The following is a 19,350-nucleotide window of genomic DNA, read 5'->3' as shown; positions in this document are numbered from 1 at the left end:
CTAAGTCTGACATTGTACTAATGTCCGTATTGAGTAGGTCCCTGGCAGAGGGTACTACCTCTTGTTCTTTTTGTTGAGGTGATTTTTTTCGTCTTGTCATTTTGTCCAGAGGAGAATAGATGAATGAGAGAAGAAAATGCTAACAGGTTAACAACGTCCCCAGCAAATATACTCTAAACAAATCAGAAAAGACCTGAAACCATGAGGGGGAAAAAAGGGAAAGAAAGAAAAAATAAAGAGAAAAAAAAAGAAAAAGAAAAAGCTAAAAACAAACAAAAACAGAACAAAACAAAAAAACAGAATATGATCAAGTATGATCAGGCTGGTGCATAGATTAGTGCCACACGCTAGATTTTGGGCATATTTTGGTCTGTTGGAAGAAAGTGCCTCCTGAAATTTTAAAGAAAGAAAGACATATATATGCAAAATAAGGGTTGATACGATGAAGGGATGGAATTCGACTGTAAAGAGGAAATTTATAAAAAATTTTTAAAAAGGAATTGATAAGAAGGTGTTTGAAAAAAGAAAGAAGAGGATTAAAAAAATGGAAGAAAAAAAAAGGGAGAGAATGTGATCAGGCAGGAGACTAGAACAAAGCCATACACTAGAGATTTAGGGTATATTTTGGTATGTTAGAAGAAACTGTATCTCAAAATTTTAAAGAGAGAACAACTTATATATATATATGCCAAAATAAGGGTAACTACTATGAAGGGTTAGAATATGACTCTAAAAATGAAAAATAAAAAAAAAAATTTAAAGGGATTGATAAGATGTTGGTTGAAAAAGGGAAAACAATTCAAAAAAAAAAGTTAAAAAAATTAACTTTGAAAGACTAATGAATCATGGTAAAAAAAAAAGCCTTGAATTCTATGTGCAGTATTCCCCTAGCGCTGGAGTTCTCCCCTTCTCATTGATCCGTAAACTTGGTCTTGGCTTGCTGGCTGTTCGTGCTGATCTTCCAGGGGAGGGGGCTGTTGCCGTGGTTCCCAAATGTCTCTGCCGGAGGCGGAATTGCCCCGCCCTTGCTGGGCGGCTAAGCAAGCTGCTCGGGTTTGCTCTCGGGAGCTTTTGTTCCCTGCAAGCTCTCGGTACAGCTTTGGAGGACGAGAGTGAAAATGGCGGCCTCCCATTCTCTGCCCGGAGGAGCCGAGAACTCGGGACCTCACTCCTCAGTGCGCCCCCCAGAGAAAAGCAATCACTCCTGTCTCCCCGGTCTCCAGCAGCACTCCGTGCTCACCCGGCCTGTGACCGAGTGTTTGTATCTCTGGCACCCGACCCTGTATGGAGTCTCCAAACCCAACAGATCCCTGCAGTGCGCTCCCGCGCTGCTCCTCCCGGGGGAGGAAGGGGAGTCTCCCCGGATCTGACGCTTGTTGGGTCCCTGCTGGAGGAGCAGTGGCCTGACTGTCACCAAACACAGTTTATGGCAACCCCGAGCTGAGAGCCCGCGCCTCGGCTCCATCCCTGCAGCCAGCTTCCCTGTTCTGATACGCTGGAGCTCTGCCGCACTCAGGCACCCCCGGTCTTTCTGTGACCCCGAGTGTCCTGAGACCACACTGTCCTGCTGTTTCACCCCCGCTTAGCCACTGGAGCGACGTCTGTCAGTGGACCCGATTTCTATAAGTTCCGATTTTGTGCTCCGCAGCTCTATCACTTGCCAGAAGCGGCCGACGGAGGCCCCCACCCCCGCCATCTATCCTCCCGAATATCGCCTCGGATTCACTTCTCCGCACGTCCTACCTTCCAGAAAGTGGTCGCTTTTCTGTTCAGAGAGTTGTTGCTATTCTTTTCTTCGATCTCCTGTTGAGTTTGTAGGTGTTCAGAATGGTTTGATCCCTATCCAGCTGAATTCCTGAAACCAGATGAAATCCAGGTCTCCTACTCCTCCGCCATCTTGCCCCCTCTATCTTATATTATGGTTTTATGTGCTGGTTATTATTTTTCTAATGTACATTAAAGTTGAAATGTCCATGCAAGACTGTTGAATCACAGATCTGTACCTCTGAAACAAACAATACAATATATGTTTAAAAAAAAAAAAAGAAGAAGAAGAAGAAGATAGGAGGAGGGGAAGAATGAAGGGGGGAATTCAGGGGGAGACGAACCATGAGAGATGATGGACTCTGAAAAACAAACTGAGGGTTCTAGAGGGGAGGGTGATGGGGGGATGGGTTAGCCTGGTGATGGGTATTAAAGACGGCATGTTCTGCGTGGAGCACTGGGTGTTATGCACAAACAATGAATCATGGAACACTACATCAAAAACTAATGATGTGATGTATGGTGATTAACATAACAATAAAAAAAATTTTTTTAAAGTTGAAATGTCCATTCATGTAGCACCAAAGCTTATCTCAAATACCACCTTTGGCGTGTGTCCTACACTGTGAGAAACTCGGACAACACAAAGGAAGTATCCCAGGAAATCAGTTAGTCACATATTCAAATCTCCATCCTGCTGGAAGACCACCTGTATGACATTATAAACTTGGCCTGTCTGGGGCTCAGTTCCCTCACCTGTATAATGAATGTGATAGATGCCTGGTCCACTCTCCGGGAATGACTGTGTGCCTCCCCCTTCCTGCCACCCCCACCCACAGGAGGTTTGCAGCAGTCACGCAGTAGGTGCATGACCTTTTCCCTCAGTTGCAGCTAGTCGCTCCCTTCCCCTGGGTGTTCAGAATTGGAACAGAGAAAAGGGTCTGTTGAGTTACTGACTGTGGGATGTGGAAGCTCAGGACAGCTGTGTTGCTACCATGTTTATTGCAGTGGGGTGCAGGGTAGGTGAAGGGGGGGAGAGGGAGAGAGAGAAATAAGGCACACAAGGAGATGCTCAAGAAGAGCAGAGATGGTGCAACAGAGAGAAGATGCGCTCAGCTTTGCAGGCTGTGGTTTGAGACCCTCCCTTAAGTTTGGTACCTCTCGCTCCTGGGCTGCATGGGACACTCGTTTATCTCCATAATAACCCCGCCCCATTTTCTGGGGTTTAAATTAGTTTGTCTTCACTTCCTCAATGTGCATGCACAGGAGATAAAGCTAACACATGGAGTCAATAACTTCCCATCCAGGTTCTTTGAGGATTCAGTGAGAAGAAATCCTCAAGGGGGCTCCGAGCAGGCTCTCGGGAAGGGACAGTTATTATTATCTCTGTGACATCTGTCAACCTTAAAAATAAAACAGCCAGTTATTATATCAGCAAAATGAGTTCACTCAGGACTAGAAGAACTGCAATTCAGGACAAGCAGACCATGGTGAACCGTGGGCAAGTCCGAAGGGACAAAGGGAAGGTCAGCTTTTATTAGGTTTAGGAAGAAATTGGGGAGGATTATTTTGAACAGAAGTTCACTGGAGCCGAACAAAAGTTGGAGGTCGTGGTGGTATCTCATTGGCTGCCAGCAATGGTTAGCCCTTTGTTCCTGGGACGGGGCGGGGGGGGGTCTTCCTCCCCTTTCTCAAAGGCCAGAGATAAAGCCTATGTGAACCGTACCCTCCTTTGTCAAGATATTACTCATCTTCCTCCACCTGCTGGTGGTGCAGAAGGCAAGGAGCCGTACCTGCGGTAGAGCACCCCCTGCAGGGCTCCCCGTTAGCGCACATCTTGGTCCCCCCCACCACCCCTTTCCGATTTCCGACTTCCGATTCCAGAGAACCAAAGAGGAAACAGCTCTGGGAGGTGAGAGAAGATAGTAACAGGAGAGCCGGCGGTGGGTAAGAAAGTCGGGCCCCTGGCGAAGAGGCAGGTAGGATGTGTGACAAAGCCATGATGAGGAGCCGCTAATGAGCCTCGCGGTACTATCAGACTGGAGGCGTGGAGCCTCCGTGCCTGCATCTGTCCGCAGTACACTTTCTAGAGGAAGAACAGGAAACCCAAAGACAAAGTCTGGCTCTAACACCCATCAGCTCTGCCGCCCCAGCATCCAGGCTCAGTTTGCTCATTGCACAAACTGGGAAATTCCCACCCAGGCCCAGGATCTCGGTGAATGTGTGCGGAAAAGCCTGTGTGCAGATTGCTCCTTCTTGTTCTTGGTGCCCTAGCTCCAGCTTAACTTCCTCTGTGAAGCTCCCCTTTCTTGTTCATAGACCACATCATAATTTGTAATTACAGATTAATTTGTTTGCTCACTTGCTTAATGGGTGCTTCTCTCTCTCTCTTCCTGAACAGCTGTTTGGACATTCCTCTGCTCGCCCTCCCTTCAGGGCAGCATTTTCTGCCCTGCTTCCCCGTTGGCCCTAAAGTCTGGCTTCCTTCTTCTCCCTCCCTGACAGCCAGCCAGGTGGAGACCCCAATGTTCCCTGTGGCTATGTCTGTCCCAGTTAGGACAGTGGTAGAAGGTTGGGGGGCAGGGGGAGGAGGCAGTGCACAGACATCTGGATTTCTTTGCTTGGCCTCCAACTCTGGCTCACCCTCTGGAGGCCCTTTCAGCACACAGTGCCCCTTGTCCTTCCCACGAGCTTAGTCCCGGAGCTGCCACCTAGGAGCAGAAGGATTTGTCTCACTCCACCGAAGGCTCACTGGGTATTTCCTCCCCAGAACTCAACAACACAAGCAAACCCCCTGGAGGAGGGGGCTTCAACATGAATCCTACGGGCTTAGGAGGCTGAGCAAAAATGACCCAGCAATGTGGGAACAGAGCAGAGAGGTGTAGTCTTTCTCCTGCGCCATGTTGCCTCTCACTCACACCAGGCCTTGAAACCAGATCAAGACATCACCGGAACAGCACAGCGTACTGGCCTGCATCAGCAACAGCCTGAGGGGTCTTCATTTGCCTTCTCCCAGAGGCAGGCCCTGAAGCAAAGATTTGAGGGTAACTAGCTTCTTTGGGGAATGAAGGAAACCCGTGTAGGGCAGTAATTCGGGTGAGGGAAAGCACCGACTTTGAGAAAAGGGTAACTTGGCCATAACCTCACGGCTTACACCCAGATCAGTGCGGAGCCCATGTTCCCTCCCCAGGGTGTGCCCTGGTGACCCAGCAACTGCTTCCCAGAGTTCACAGAACAAGCCTCTCACAGTAGCTCTGCAAGCTGCCATGGGAGCGACAACCATGAGCTATATCCAGCTGTTTATACTTTAAGGCGAAATGGTTCTGAATCCATGGTGAAGTACACCTTTCCCATGGGGCTGTGAGCAGGGCTGGGTGGGGGGAGGGGTAGTGGGGCAGAGGATAGAGAACCTTGGAAGGGTTTAAGGAAGGTGCCAGTGAACTGGGAATATGTGAGGGGCTGGGGTCCAGAGCAACCACCCACCTCCATCCTCCTCTATCTGCTTTTCTAGGAAATGTTTCCTGCCCATTTACAATATGCTCACCCCCATGATGCACCCAGCCTCACAGGAGATAAGGCAAAAATTCAAGTTCACAACATCCCAGACTCAGATAGGCAGTGAATGAAAATTCACATTTTGAATCAAGGAATTACGAATTTTCCACAACAATTCAAGAACTTTCATAAACAAGAAAGATCAACCTGACCAAGCCCCCAGTTTCCTAAGACTGAGTGGCCTCAAGTTAATTTCTAGAGAGATCTCCAGTTTCCTGGAGCTACTGAGCACAAGCAATTCATAGCTCTGACTGAAGCTAAAAGTTTTTTTTTTTCCTTTGTTATTGTTTTTTAACAGATCATTTTTCCCCTGGTGCACAGACATCTGGAGAATGGAAAAAGTCAGGAAGGTATTCTTAATCATTTCCCCACAGAGCCTTTAACTTGCTTTACTTCCCCTGAAAATGAAGAGGGAAAAAAAACACCTCTTTTCCTGAAAACCGTCTTGCCTCTAAAAATGTCATCTCCCTCATTTCCTTTTTCTCCCAGCTCCCTTTCAGTTCAGCAGCTGGGTGTCAGAAAGAAGGAACGAGATCTTTGGAGGATTTTAGGGAAGCTCAGAGAAAGGGAGTGGGCGCACAGTAAACAGGGCTGGAGCAGAGAAGCCCGGCCACTCCAGCCCCGGCTCTGCCCTTCTGGCCCCGTGGCTGTCAGCAAGTCACTTAATTCTCAGATCCTTGCTTTCCTCATCTATAAAATGATGGGATGAATCTTCACCTTCAGAATGTTGCAAAGCTCCCTCACCCGGCCTCCCTGTGTCCCTTGTTCCCAGTCGTGAACCCAGAACCCCTTCTTCCAGGGCCTTGATAAAAAAGTGTTGAATGAAAAGCGACGGTTATCTATGAACGTGAACTATTAAGGACTGATGCCAAAAAGTGAACTTCAAAAGGTTTAAGAAGCAGTGAAGTTCAGACACTGGCTGAGTGTTCGAGTGAGAACAAAGTTGGCCAAAGTTGGCTCCGGCGGAACTAGGCGCAGCATCCTGCTTTGACTGCAGCTGGTGCGGGAGAACTGCTAGTGGCTTCGTTCCCCGTGGCTCCCTCCCCAGTGGACCTTTCAGCCCAGGAGGCCAGCACCGGCTCGTTGCTCCAGTTATCACCCGAGTCGCCCGTTAGCTAATAACCACGCAGATCTGGCCCCTTCCCAGAGATTCTGATTCCAGCGGGCCCGGCTGCAGCCTGACCACCTGATTTTCTGGTGACAGTTCCCAGCGGACTGACCTCTGAGCAGAGCCAGTTGTCCCAATCATGTCCCAATCACCCCCTCCCTCTTTCCAGCCGCAGGTGCAGGGATGAGCCCAGGACCCAATTCCGCCCATGGGGAAATGAAGGGGGCTGTGGGAAGCTTCCTCTTTCATGGGAGAGAGCCACGGGAACCATCTTTCTTCTTTCTCTGAACAGTGTCTTGTCAGAATGCGACACCTGAAACTTGTGTAGTCATCTGGCTCCTAATGTGAAGATGGAGCCAACCCTGGGGAAAGCGGTTGGAGAAGCCGTCGACACCTGGATCTTTCACAGCATTGTCATCAGCCCTAAACGGCCGGTGCAAGCCCACCTTAATGGGAGGGGATCCTGTGGCTCTGACTGCTCGGGGGGAGAATATGTCAGCCATCATGGAGGCGCAGAGTTAAGAAGGAACCTGGTGCCCCTCCCCCACGGTGGGGGAGGGGCTGTCCCTCTTGCCTTGAGCAGAGGAGAGGGGGAACCAGCTATATACTGGGGGCCCCAAAAGCCAGCATGAGGAGAAAATCCTAACCAGCCGAGGAAGTGCCACTGAGGTTCTAGATTGGGCAAGTCATGGTGAGTGGGTGAGAAGGGTGAGGAGAAAGAGAAAGACCTGATAGACTAATTATTATAGTGATCTTCGAGGAGCCCCTGTGGGTGTCGGGCAGTCCGCTATCAGTGTCGTCTTTGGGGTCCCGCCTGGAAATCCCACCTGTTAAGAAAATCCAAGTGTCCTACCCTAGAAATCCCTGCCATCCTCCGTTGCCGGCTGGAAATTTGATATGCCTGGCGACTCTGCCATGACCTATACGCACCCACCCCTAGACACCCAAACATTGTTAGGACCCATCATGACTGCTTGACAGAAATCCTCTTATTATTCCCCATAAAATGTCACCCACCTGTCAGGAGACAGACCTTTCTCTCTGCCAATCCCTCCCTGCTTTTGAAGGAGCCAGGAACCAGGTGGCAGAATCTACAGGCTCTCTCTTTAGGCAAGATTATTTTTTTCCTTTGCTAAGTACTTGGAGGCAGCTGGGTATTTTCAGAGAGCAGAAAAAAAGAGATGAAGGATGAAGACAATGTAGGAGTAGAGGAGGGGAGGCGTGTTAGAGGCAGTTTCTGGGGCAGGCCCACCAGGAACCTGAAACTCACGCGCCACAAACAGCTCGCATGTGGGACTGTTGTCTTGCCTGTGTTCCCCGTGGCATCCAGGATACATGGTGTAATGACCTCTCCCGTGGCCAAGAAAGCCACACATGAGCTGGCCCCTGCCGAGCTCTGCACAGCACCCTCCCTGAGCCATTTGTGCCCTCCTGCTCTGCACTGCAGGCCCACATAAATCTTCCCAGTTCCCTGTCGATGCCACACTGGGTGCAGACAGTCTTGGGGTGTCTCCCACTCTGTGCGCTGACGATCATCCTTAACCCCTCTGCCTCACCCTACAGCCACACATGCTAGTTGCCAGGCCAGTATCGTCCTGATTTCCAGGTCTCGCGTAGATAATACTTCCTCCAAGAAGCCTTCCACAATGCCCCAAGCACCCCTCCTTGTTTCCTCGAGGCCAATCCCTGGATGTGTCTTATGTATTGTGTCGTGTTTACCTCTGTGCTCATCGACTTCTCCATCCGGGACCACAAGCTCCTTGAGAACAATGTTTGGAAGCTGCCTGAGGCTCATCTTGGTGTGGAATTTCCCTCCCCCCAAAAAAGCCTGAAATAAAGTCTGGGGTGCAGGAAGTTTATTTGGAGACGATTCCAGGAAGGAGGAAGAGGAGTATGGATTCAGGGAGAATGAGACAAAGATAGGGGAAAGCCCATGTCGGGGCGCATTTCAAGGGTGTTGCCGTGGCAAACAGGAGCTGGATTTGAGGTGTTCAGAACTCCTTCCAGAACCTTCTCTCTGAGGGACATGGAGAAGGAGTGCTTACCCACCATTTTCTCTCCCCCACAACACCCTAAGGATGTCATCCCTAGCTAGCTTTAGCTAGGGATGTAGCACATCCCCATGGCTTCCAGAAGCTTTCACCTTAGACTGGGCACATGAGGCTTCTCTGGATGTAGCCCCAGCTGCCCATGGGCCCCTACCACGGCCCCCACCACAGACTCTTCTTTCACACAGAACAGCCTGCCCTCCCTCTACACATCTGCCATGCCCTCTGGACCCTGCCTCACCTTTCCTCCAGAAAAGCCTCACCAGCTCCGCTCCTGCCCAAGACCCACTCTGTCCTCTGAGAAGCTTTCCCAGATCCCTTGTCCAATCTGGTTCTCAATCTTCGCTGCAAAGCAAAATCTCTGGGGAGCTTTTAAAATAAAACTACTGACACTTGGGTCCCACCACCAGAAACACTGAATTAATTGATCTAGGATAGGACCTGGACATCACTATTTTTTTAAAAGCTCCCCGGTGATTTTAATATGGGGCCTGGGCTGGGACTGTTTGTATTCCTCTGTTTTAATTATGCTCCTCTGGGCTTCCCGGGTCCTGGGTTCCCTCCTCACTACTCTGTACTGTCCTTTCTGCTCAGTTTCCAGCCTCCCCACCTCATCCTTAAGGCCTGCACTCACCTGTCTTCCCCGGGGAGCACCCCCCCAGCTTGGCTCGGACACCTGTGTGGTGGCTTTGGTCCCCAGGCTGGGAGCTCTTCCCCTCATTCCCCCTCCTGCCCGACCTCTCTGAAACCTTGTTTTCCAGCCACTTCTACACATGGCCCTTGACACAGTGCTGCCAAGATGATTAGATCCCTCAGCTACATCTTTCATGGGAATTTTCCTTCTTTTTCTGCTCTCCCAGACTTGACACTTGGGCTTTCCAGCACTGAGCTCTTACAGTTATCAGGTCAACAGGTCCTGCTGTGCCAGAAAGCACTTGAGTGAAGTGCTGGAAAAGGAAATCGCTCTCCCAGAAGCCGCCACCCCGACCCAGCTCCTTGCCTTGAAGAGGAAAGGCCACTACGGGGGCATGAGTCCCTGAGGGGCCCTCCTCTGGGCAGGGAGGGATCCTGCAGACCTCAGAGGCCAAGGGCTGCAAGACTCTCCATTCAAAGCACATTCCAACCTTTGCACCCACTGAGTTCTGCCCTTTAGACACCTTGCAATCCCTCTCTGCTCCAATGCCTGATGACAACACCAGGTTCTATGCTGAGCCTGGCAGAAGCAAGTGGTTTTCCCCTGGGAGTTGTGTGGTCCTGTCTCCTTACCATGGACAGTAGAATTTAGAATTCTGTCCTGGCTTCATGACCCTGCTTCATACCTCCTTGCTGTGTCCACTTGAGCAAGTCACTGAACCTCTCTGAGTGTCTGTGTACTCTCATTCTGTGGAGATCCTTGGCCCTGGCACAGAAGAACAGCTTTATTTCTTCCCATCCATGCTTCGACCCTGCTGGATTGAATCTCACTTCCCCAGTTTTGGAGAAGGAAGGACTTTCCAGACGACTCTTAGGTGCTACCAAGTAGTTCCATTTTGCAGTTTTAAAGCTTAGCAGTTCAACCTAATACCAAAGCCTAAAGCTTCACCTTATTTAAAACCTCTTCTTGGGGCGCCTGGGTGGCTCAGTCGTTAAGCATCTGCCTTCGGCTCAGGTCATGATCCCAGGGTCCTGGGATCGAGCCCTGCATCGGGCTCCCTGTTAGGCAGGAAGCCTGCTTCTCCCTCTCCCCCTCCCCCTGCTTGTGTTCCCTCTCTCACTGTGTCTCTCTCTGTCAAATAAATAAAATCTTAAAAAAAAAAAAAGTGTCCTTTAAAAAATAAAAAATAAATAAAAATAAAACCTCTCCTTGCCAGCATCCTCCGTCCCGGGCTGAGATGCCCACTGCGGAGAAAGGGCTCGTGTTATCTCTCCTTCTCTCCTCCCCCTCCTTCCAGGCTGTCTCTGGGTCCTCCAGTGTGGGGCGGGAGGAGCGAGCGGACTCCACTGGGGAGAAGTGAAGGGCAGCAACTGTCCAATTCCTGGAGTTGTTATCCAACACTGGAGGTCCCATGGGTGTGGCAGGTATCTAAATGCTTACCCCTTTCCTTGTGCAGCTCTTTTGGGATTCCCTTGGAAGTACATCCACTGGGGGCCTCTGACTGCAGTCCCCTAACTTGGGTGATAACATCTCCGGCTTGCGGCTTATAATGTCCCCTTAGCCCGTGGCTTACAGCTGACCATCCCACACACTCTAGGCCCGTGGCCAGACAGCTCATTGCTGGCTTCCCTGCCCTGCAGGCTCCATGTGTCACTCATCCCACACCCCAGTGCCACCCCTACCTCCCCCCAAATGTCCCAGGCCAAGCACTCGGATACTCAGAAAAGCCCACCCTCCCTCACCCACACTGCCTGCCCGTGGGGAGGGCACCAGACACCCCAGCATGCTGGCACTCTCCTCCGCAGAGAATGCCACCTTCTACCTTCTCCCTGTTGACCCCCTGCCAGGCTCTTTTATAGCCTCCAGGGGAGTGAAGGGCCAGGGCCTTTGGACTGACCTGAGGGCCAAGCCTTAGCAGTTCTTCCTGGGCTCTTCACCTTCATCGTTTAGAATCCGTGAACACTTAATGCCCTTTGTTCTCAACTTTGGAGTCTTGGCCAGAATTTAGGGAAGAAAAACACTGTTTAGGGAAGAAAAATACTGTTTAAGTTCCCATGAGGTGAGCCAGAACACAATGAACTCATGGGACCCCCGGCTCCTGTCCCTTCTCTGACACCTGTGCCGCTGCAGCCTGATCTGTGACCACGGGCTGTGGGAGGGCAGGCCTGTGCCCCCACCCCTGTGTTCTCAGAACCCAGTACCTTAGAAGCAACCATACAGCTCTGTTCAATGTCCAAGTAATACAGTTCCCTGTACGATCAGGTTCAGGTCTCACTTACATGGAAGGAACAGCTCCAGGTGCCATGGAGTCTAACAATAAATGGAGATAATACTCTATCAAACGGTGCCATGACAATGCTAGAAACAATCATCTACTGACCGGGTGGATCTGCTAGCTTATGAAATTACATACTCAGTCTTCACAAAGGGTGAGCTGAGCATTGTTAATGTCCCATTTTACAGACAAGTAAACTGCAGTACCTGGGGCTAAAGCATGAGCTAAAACTTGCAGGAGTTATAAAACCAACAGTCGGAAAGAGCTCTGAGAAGAGTTCAGAGATGTGAGGAACCCTCTCTCTGGAAAGCATTCAAAGAAGTCTTCCTAGAGGTGATGACGTGACAAGAGAGCTTTAAAAAGTGAGTGTGACTCCCCCAGCAGACGGGGGAGGGAAGGCCGGGCGGGAGACAACAGGAGTCCACTGCTCCTGTCAAGGGTGTAACAGCAGACAGCGGGCTCCAGAACCAGCCTGGAGCTCTACATTGTCTGGATGTGAGTGATAAGCAATCCAAATGGGGTTTAGGCGCATGGGGTTTGTCAAGGCAATGGGAACCACTGAGGGCTTTGCGTGATCAGAGCTGTTTTCTGGGAGATTAATCTGCAGGTGCATGTTTCCTGAACTGACAGACAGGGACAGAAGGAGGCAAACCAAACAGAACATCCCTTCATTATTGAAGAGCAAGAGCTTGAAGAAGGCTTAAGAGTCATTGCTTCTAATGTGGCCTTGCACCTGACAGTCCTCTGAAGGGACACACAGCCTGATCTGCAGCTGCATTTTCCAGAACTGAACACAGCACCAAGCAAGAAGGTGGGCATTGTGTTCATTCTGAGTGAGAGAGGAGGTATTGAATGAAATCTTCCTTTCCAGAGTGAGAACTTAGGATCAGTGCTGACTAAGGAAAACAGTAGTAAAAAGACATTACCTGGGAACACTGGACAAACCTGGAGGGTTGGGCTGTATCCAGAAGTGGGGAAGGAGAAAAACTCACTTGACCATGAGTTTTCACCCCTCGGGACCTCAGTCTCCCCATCTGTCCAGCAGCGGGTGGTAGAGAAGGATTGGATAAGAGGTTCTCCAAGATCCCTTATGCCTCCACTATTCTGGGATTTGGGGACAGCCCACCATCTTCTCTCTCCACCCCTGCTGCTTCCCTGCAGTGCTAAACGGGGCCAGGAGTGAAGGCCCCACTGGCAGGCAGAGCCCCACAGGTCAGCAGCCAACTTCAGCACCTGCCCACAGAGGCAGCCTTGCCGGGATTATTCTGGGCCGGCGTCTTGGCACCAGCTCCCTTTCTTCTCCCCAAACTAGGCTTTTATGAAAGTCCCTAACGAGCCCTGTGCTCTTATGCATTTTAGAAATCTCATCTAACAGGGGCTCGTGGAGTATAAATTAACCCCAAGGAACAGAGCTGCATCAATCCCTGTGGTGATTATACATTAGCCAAAGAATTTCTTTGCCTATTTTAAGCAGCTGAACCCAGACTGTCTGGGGTGCTTTTCTACTTTGCCTCTGTTGCCAGCCATTCATTTAGATCATGCCACTTTCTGCGTCCTCTCCAGCCCCTCCCCACCCCCCGAGGCATGGCAAGGGTACAAGCCTATATCTGCCATGCCCCGCCCCTCAGGCCCTTAGTCCCTCTGACATCCGGCAGCTTACTTCAGCTCCCTGAGTTCTGGCTAACTTTAACCCATGATCATAACAGCAGTCTTCCAGGCTGTTTCGCGAGTTTAAGAAATAACATGCCCAGTGGGCCCTCACTCCCTGTTAGTCCTCTCCCCTCCCCCACTGTTATCACCTTGCTGGTGCTAATATGACCGAAGCTGAAGATGGCCAGTAAAGAAAGTCACTAGGAGTGGGAAAAATCCAGAAAAGTTTCAGCTTGTCATGGCTGAAAATAGAACTAATTAATATTCTGAATGCATTAATGAGGTCTTCGAAATCATGGAAAGAAAAAACTCTACTGTACATCCATCAAAGGTGTGTTGTACCTAGCTGAGGGTTTTCTGGGAAAGAAACCAGGCGTGACTACCCACATTGCCCACCGCCTCAAGCTTGAGTCATGCTATTTTCTAAATCAAAAATTATAATTACAGACTTGTCTTGCAAGCAGACAGAGCCTTTCTTCTGAGAAGTTTGGAAACCTTGCTATTTGGGGGCCAGTGGCTCACGGGGGATGATCTCACCCAGGGCCCCGGCTCCTGGTGGAGCACACACCCATTTCCCATGGCGAGCATGGAACCCCAGAGGCACACAGGCACTGGTTTGTAGCCTCGCCCCTAACTCAGTGCCTGATGTGACTCTAGTTCACTGCACAGCACTTTGCCGTTCACAAAACCCTTGGGCAAATTGTCTTTCCTGTGGAAATCTCAACAGTCTGAAGGAGAGGAACACCATGCCTGCTTGACTCCTGAGGACCCTGACGTTGGGCAGAGTTATGTAGGAGGGACGCCCCTGAAATCACACGAAGGCTCTCTCTCTGCACCACTGCAGACGGTTATGGTCAAATGAGATCCTGGATCGTCCCCACCTGCTCCATCTCTGAATGTCACATAGCCCCCCTCTCCTGGAAGCACCTTGGAGACCTGGAGCTTTGACACTGCTCTAACAGAGAAGACTCTTTCTCGAGTGTAAAGTCCTTGTTTCATCCATCATTACTGCTTGGTAATATTATGATAATCATTACGTTGTACACTTATCACATTCTATACTTACTTCTCGAGACAAGCCTGTGAGTCTAGCACATTATTATCCCTGATTTACAGATGAGGAAACCGAGGCTTAGAAAGAGAAAGTGACTTGAACCCAGGTCTCTGGCAGCAGGAAGCGGCAAATCTGGGAATCAACACTGGATGTGACACCAGATCCTTCCAGGCAATGTGCTTGCCTATTTATGCATTTGTTCAACAAACCCTTGGGCGCCGCCAATACTGGGGTGGATAGACTTGTGGTTCTGGGACTGTTGCTCCCTGTCTTACCGTCACTCATCTGATCCAATCACCCCTGTGTAGATGCAACACACACAGGAACAGGTGCACTTCTTCCTGCAGAAAGCGCACTGATGCCCCCGAAGACTTGATTCTGCTTGGTTTCCGAACTTTGGGAGTATTCTTTACCTTTGCCCTGATTCCTATTTAGTGAAAAAGGCATCTTCTCTGACCACCAGCCACCCACCCAAAACTAAGAGGCTTTACCTGGGACAATGAGAAAAAAGCAGCAAGATGGAACTCACACATCCTGGATCCCATTTTCCTCAAGGTCCAGCCTCGCATGCATTTGTCCCTGAGCCAGTCATTTGGTTTCTGTCTACCTTGACACCCTCATCTGTAAAAGAAAAGTTGGATTAAGAACTGGATTTGATGAGACCAAACACACAAATCCTTTTGAAAAACCAGGAACCCATTTTTAATTTGTTTTTTTTTTTTATTGTGGTAATGTAATAACATAAAATTCACCATTTTCACCATTTTTAAGTGTACAATTCAGTGGCATTAAGTATATTCACAACATTGTACAACCATTGCCACCATCCATTTCCAGGATTTTCATCATCCCAAACGGAAAATCCGTACCCACTAAAAACTGATCCTCTCCCTTGGCCCCAGGCCCTGGAGACAGCCGTTCTGCTTCCTGGCTTGTGAATTTGACCAGAGACACACAGAAGTGGAATCCTACAGTGTTTGTCCTTTTGTGTCTGGCTTCTTTCACTTAGTGTAGCCAAAAAGCACGTTTTAAAGCAAAGGTCACCCATCACACCCAGCCCAGGCACGGGATAGGGCTCTTGCCTCGAGAAGCGTTTCCAAGCCTCATCTCCTCTATGCCTGCCAATGGCATTACCTCCACTTAGCCAAGGAGTAACATGAGATGAGGCAAGTTTAAGGAATTTGGCCAAGATCACTCAAATAATGACCAACTGATCTTTTGTCCACAGATCTTTGACTCAAGTTCAAGAGTCTTTCTAACTCACTTGTGAGGTTTGAAACGTGATAAAACCCCAGTTAGCTGATAAACCCCCCCTACACATTGACCACAGACCCGGACCGGGTTACTTTAGATTCTCATCAAGGGGCTCGGGAGAGGAGAAAGTGCTAACCCCTCTCCCCTCCCTACTCGCCCACCTGTTATTTCATTGGGAAAAGACTGAGATCCAGGAAGACCCATCCAGACCTCCTTGCAGTATCTGAACCAAGTCACTGAGGCTCCCATATTTCAACTTCCCCATCACTAAAAGGGTTGAATGAAACTTGTTTTACCTGCATTTCCGAAGGTTGGTGAACCTGCAGGTGTAAAAGACATTGGAAATTATAGGCAGTTATTATTTGGTGTGATGTGGTGGGAAGACCGTGGGGGTGTCAGAGCCCCAGCGGGCCACTCTCCAGTCAGATGACCTCCCCAGGCTTCACCTTCTCCAAGCGCATATGAAGCCCCTGGACGTGCCAGGCACTGTGCCAGATGCAGGGGGACCAGGGTGTAGGGAAGATACACCCACACACTCACGGTAATTAAAACCTTGTGGGGTGAAGGGAAGATTTAAGACAGACAGGGCAAGTGCTCAGTTCAGCATGTGGCAGATGGTAAGCACCCAATATTTCACAGCGTTTTCCATAATGTATTCATTCAGCAAACATCGTTTGAGTAACCACCATGGGATTATGCAGGGCTTCTCAACCTTGGCACTGTTGATATTGGGGCCGCATAATCCTTTGTTGTGAGTGGGCTGGGGATACTGCCCTGTGTGCTATAGGATCAGACACATCCCTGGGCTCCCCACTAGATGCCAGTACCACCTCCCCGCCCCCAGTTCTAACCCAGAAGATGTTTCCCAAAATTACCCAGTGTCCCTGGGAGGCACAACTGTCCCCGTTAAGAAGCTCTGGTTCAATTATATGTCAGGTTCTGTGATGCAGAGATGGATGGGACAGGCCTGCTCCAGGAGCTCCCTGGTTTAGGGGCACAGACAGGAGGACAGATACTTCCATTAGGCAGGTGTGTGCCAGGAAGTGACCAGCACTTGGGAGCATCTGCTGTAAGACTCGTGCTTTCATTGGCCTAATGTGGACAACTAGCAAGCTGTGGAATTAAGCAGGAGAGGACGTGGGCCTGTGCCCCGCAGCAGCAGTGTAAATGGACAGGCAGGTGGGGCTGGAGAAAGATCCAGAGCAGCCTGGTGAGGAAAGAGGGGTGACAGGCTGAAGGGGAGGGAATAGATGCTGGAGACAGCCAAGCGGGACTTGGCCAGGGCAAAGGGTGGGAGATAAGGCTGTGGTTGTGGTGATCAGTGTGAAGAGGATCCCACACAGGCCTGTGGCCTGTGGCCTGTGACCCAGGCACCTGCTCCCCCAGCCCCTTTCTGCCACTCCGAAGCTCAGCTCTCCCCTTCCTGCTCTCCTGCTCCTTCCTCTTCCTTCCCTCCTTCCACAGGTCTCTCCAAAGGGGAGAAAAGAGAAAGCCAAAGTTCTTTCTAGGTCCCAGGAAACTTAAGCCCGGGGCCCTCCCTGTTCCATGTCCTCCCACCAGGAAGCCTCTCAGAGCCTCCCAGCTAAAGGGTGTGGGGGCTGCTGAGTGGGACACGGTGACTCACACTGAGCAGATAATGAGCTCTGGTGACAAGGGACCGAGCATCAAAGGGAGAAGTGCCACCTGTCCCAGGGCTCGGGCTGGGCCCGCGGGGCTCCTCCGTGGGATGGCTGCTGAATGAGTCTGACAGCTTCCTAGGCATCCCCCTCTCACCACACACCCCCCACGCCCCCACCCAAGAGGTCTTGCTCTTTTAAATGTGCATTTTGCCGTTAAAACAGTTAAGCAAAGTTCTCTGGAGGCTTCATTCTTGACATAGGCTGTCTTATCCTCCCTTTAAGCACAGGTTTGAGCCAGGTCTCTGCACTGGAAATAGCCAAATGTGTGTTTCCTGGGCCCATGTGGCCACTGTGGACAACCCATTCCCACCACAGAGCTTCCGTGGTCATTAAAAATCAGTCATGTATAACTGCTTGGGTTCCAGCAACCGCAGCGAGGTGAGGTGTACATTCTCTAAAGTTGTGCCCTTGCAGCTCATAACTTAAAATGCTGGGTTAGTAGGACTGTGGTGTTGGTGAGACTACAAAGCAAAAAGAATAGACCAAGTGATAGGAAAGCAAGACCTGAGACAGAGGAAGAATGCGGCCACAGACAGCACATGTCCCACCTGCCCTGGGACATCCCTATAAAATAATGAAGGTATGCGTCAGTCAGGCCTCTGACAGGGAAGCCGTGGCACGTGCAAGCTGGAGGACACATGAGGGTTTAATAACACAACTATATGTGGGAAGAAAACCAGTAAAGGATAGTGCAGAACCTAAGGGCTAATGAAAGCAGGGGGTGGTTACCACCCCCAGGTCCAAAGAGGCAAAGAGGGCAGAAGTTACTGGAATCCAGAGAGAGTAGTTACATGGAGACGGTTTCCCAACAGAGCTGAGGGCAAACCCAACAGGGAAAGCCCCTGGACAATGAGTGCCCAACCTCACTATCCTCCCGCCCTTGAATTTCCTGCCTGAGCTCCCTCCTGGCCAAGTTCTACTCTACAACAAAGGGTCAAGAGCATATTGAGGTGGTCCACAGCAGCAGCCTCCCCACCTCCCATAATGCTCATTGTCTGGACATCACTGTCTGGCAGTGCATTGCAGCAGGCAGATGGGGGGGGAGGGAAAGGATGAGGGGATAGAGAAGGGCAATGAGTCCTAGTCCCGTACCCCAACCAGGTACTTAGAGAGGAAGAAACAATTTTGATGTCTTCAGTAAAGACGTTCTGGTGGCCTCCCTGGCATCCATTTTCCCCTCCCTCTTTATGGCAGCTCCAAGGAAGCTGACTCCAGCTCCAGGTATGGAAGATGTAAGCTAGGCTAAGCCAATAAAAACACCCCCCCCCCCAAGAGACAGGTTAGGCATTTGACTATGACTTTTCCTTGGAATTCTGGGAAATGAGCATCCTGCTTTCCTGCTGGTGGTATGTGAGGAAGAATGGAAGCCCACAGATGTGGGGGCGTCTACCTTGGGGCCAAGAAAAGAGCCAACATAAGATGACGCAATCACCATCGAAGTCTGAGTGAAGACGAGGTATAATGAGGCCAAGTCCTCAGGCACTTTTCACAATTTCTGTCCCTGGATCTTCAGAAGAACTGATACTATCTCTCATTGTATAGATGAAAAAATTAAAGCTTTGTCTTCCAAAGTCACCCAGCCAGTAACTGATGGAGCTAAGACTTGAACCCAAAGCCCCTCGAGCTAGATCCAACACTACTTCTTTCTCTGGCTTCTCTATACAGTGCTGGGAAGACAAAGCTGGGAAAAGACCACCAGCTAACCACATTTTCATCACACCCTATGTCGATATTTATTGGAAGTGCAGAATATGAAAGCTTCAGTTAATGAAATTAGATTCGTCCCCACATTCATCATCTTTTCTGCATCTGCAACCTCCAAATTGAATCTGGGATGGAGTGGCAGAATTTATCAGCACTGGGATAATTCAATGAACACCACAGTGGGGTTTCTTAACAGTCTATGCAGGCCAAGTATCACAGTGATTGGGGAATATACTGCCATCTTCCTAAAGTTGGGAATTAAATCTTTTTAACCATGACTGTATGGCCTAAATTCAGCAAAACTCAGTGAGATGACACTCAAATAGCTCTTAATCATGAGCCATGCCCCCAGAACCCCTCCCACCCTTTCTTCTCCCCTTTGTCCCTCCTTGCCATCCTCCCTTCTTCTCAGCCTCCATTCTGAACCTGGGAACAAGTATAGTCTTCAAGCCATTCACTACTGAGAGGGCTGAAATAAGCACCTAAAGTAAGGTGGATGAAGAGGAAGAAATGGTGAAGGAAGTGTGAAGGAAGGGAACAGAAGTTAATGGATCACGTGCTTTACAGTATACACCATTAGAGGCATGAGCTTCCACACATTCTCTCATATAGAGTGCCCCACCAC

The sequence above is a fragment of the Zalophus californianus genome, chromosome 4, assembly GCF_009762305.2.
Source record: "Zalophus californianus isolate mZalCal1 chromosome 4, mZalCal1.pri.v2, whole genome shotgun sequence".
Lineage (NCBI taxonomy): Eukaryota > Metazoa > Chordata > Mammalia > Carnivora > Otariidae > Zalophus > Zalophus californianus.
The sequence above is the reverse complement of the archived record's forward strand: the minus strand, read 5'-3'. Positions refer to the sequence as shown.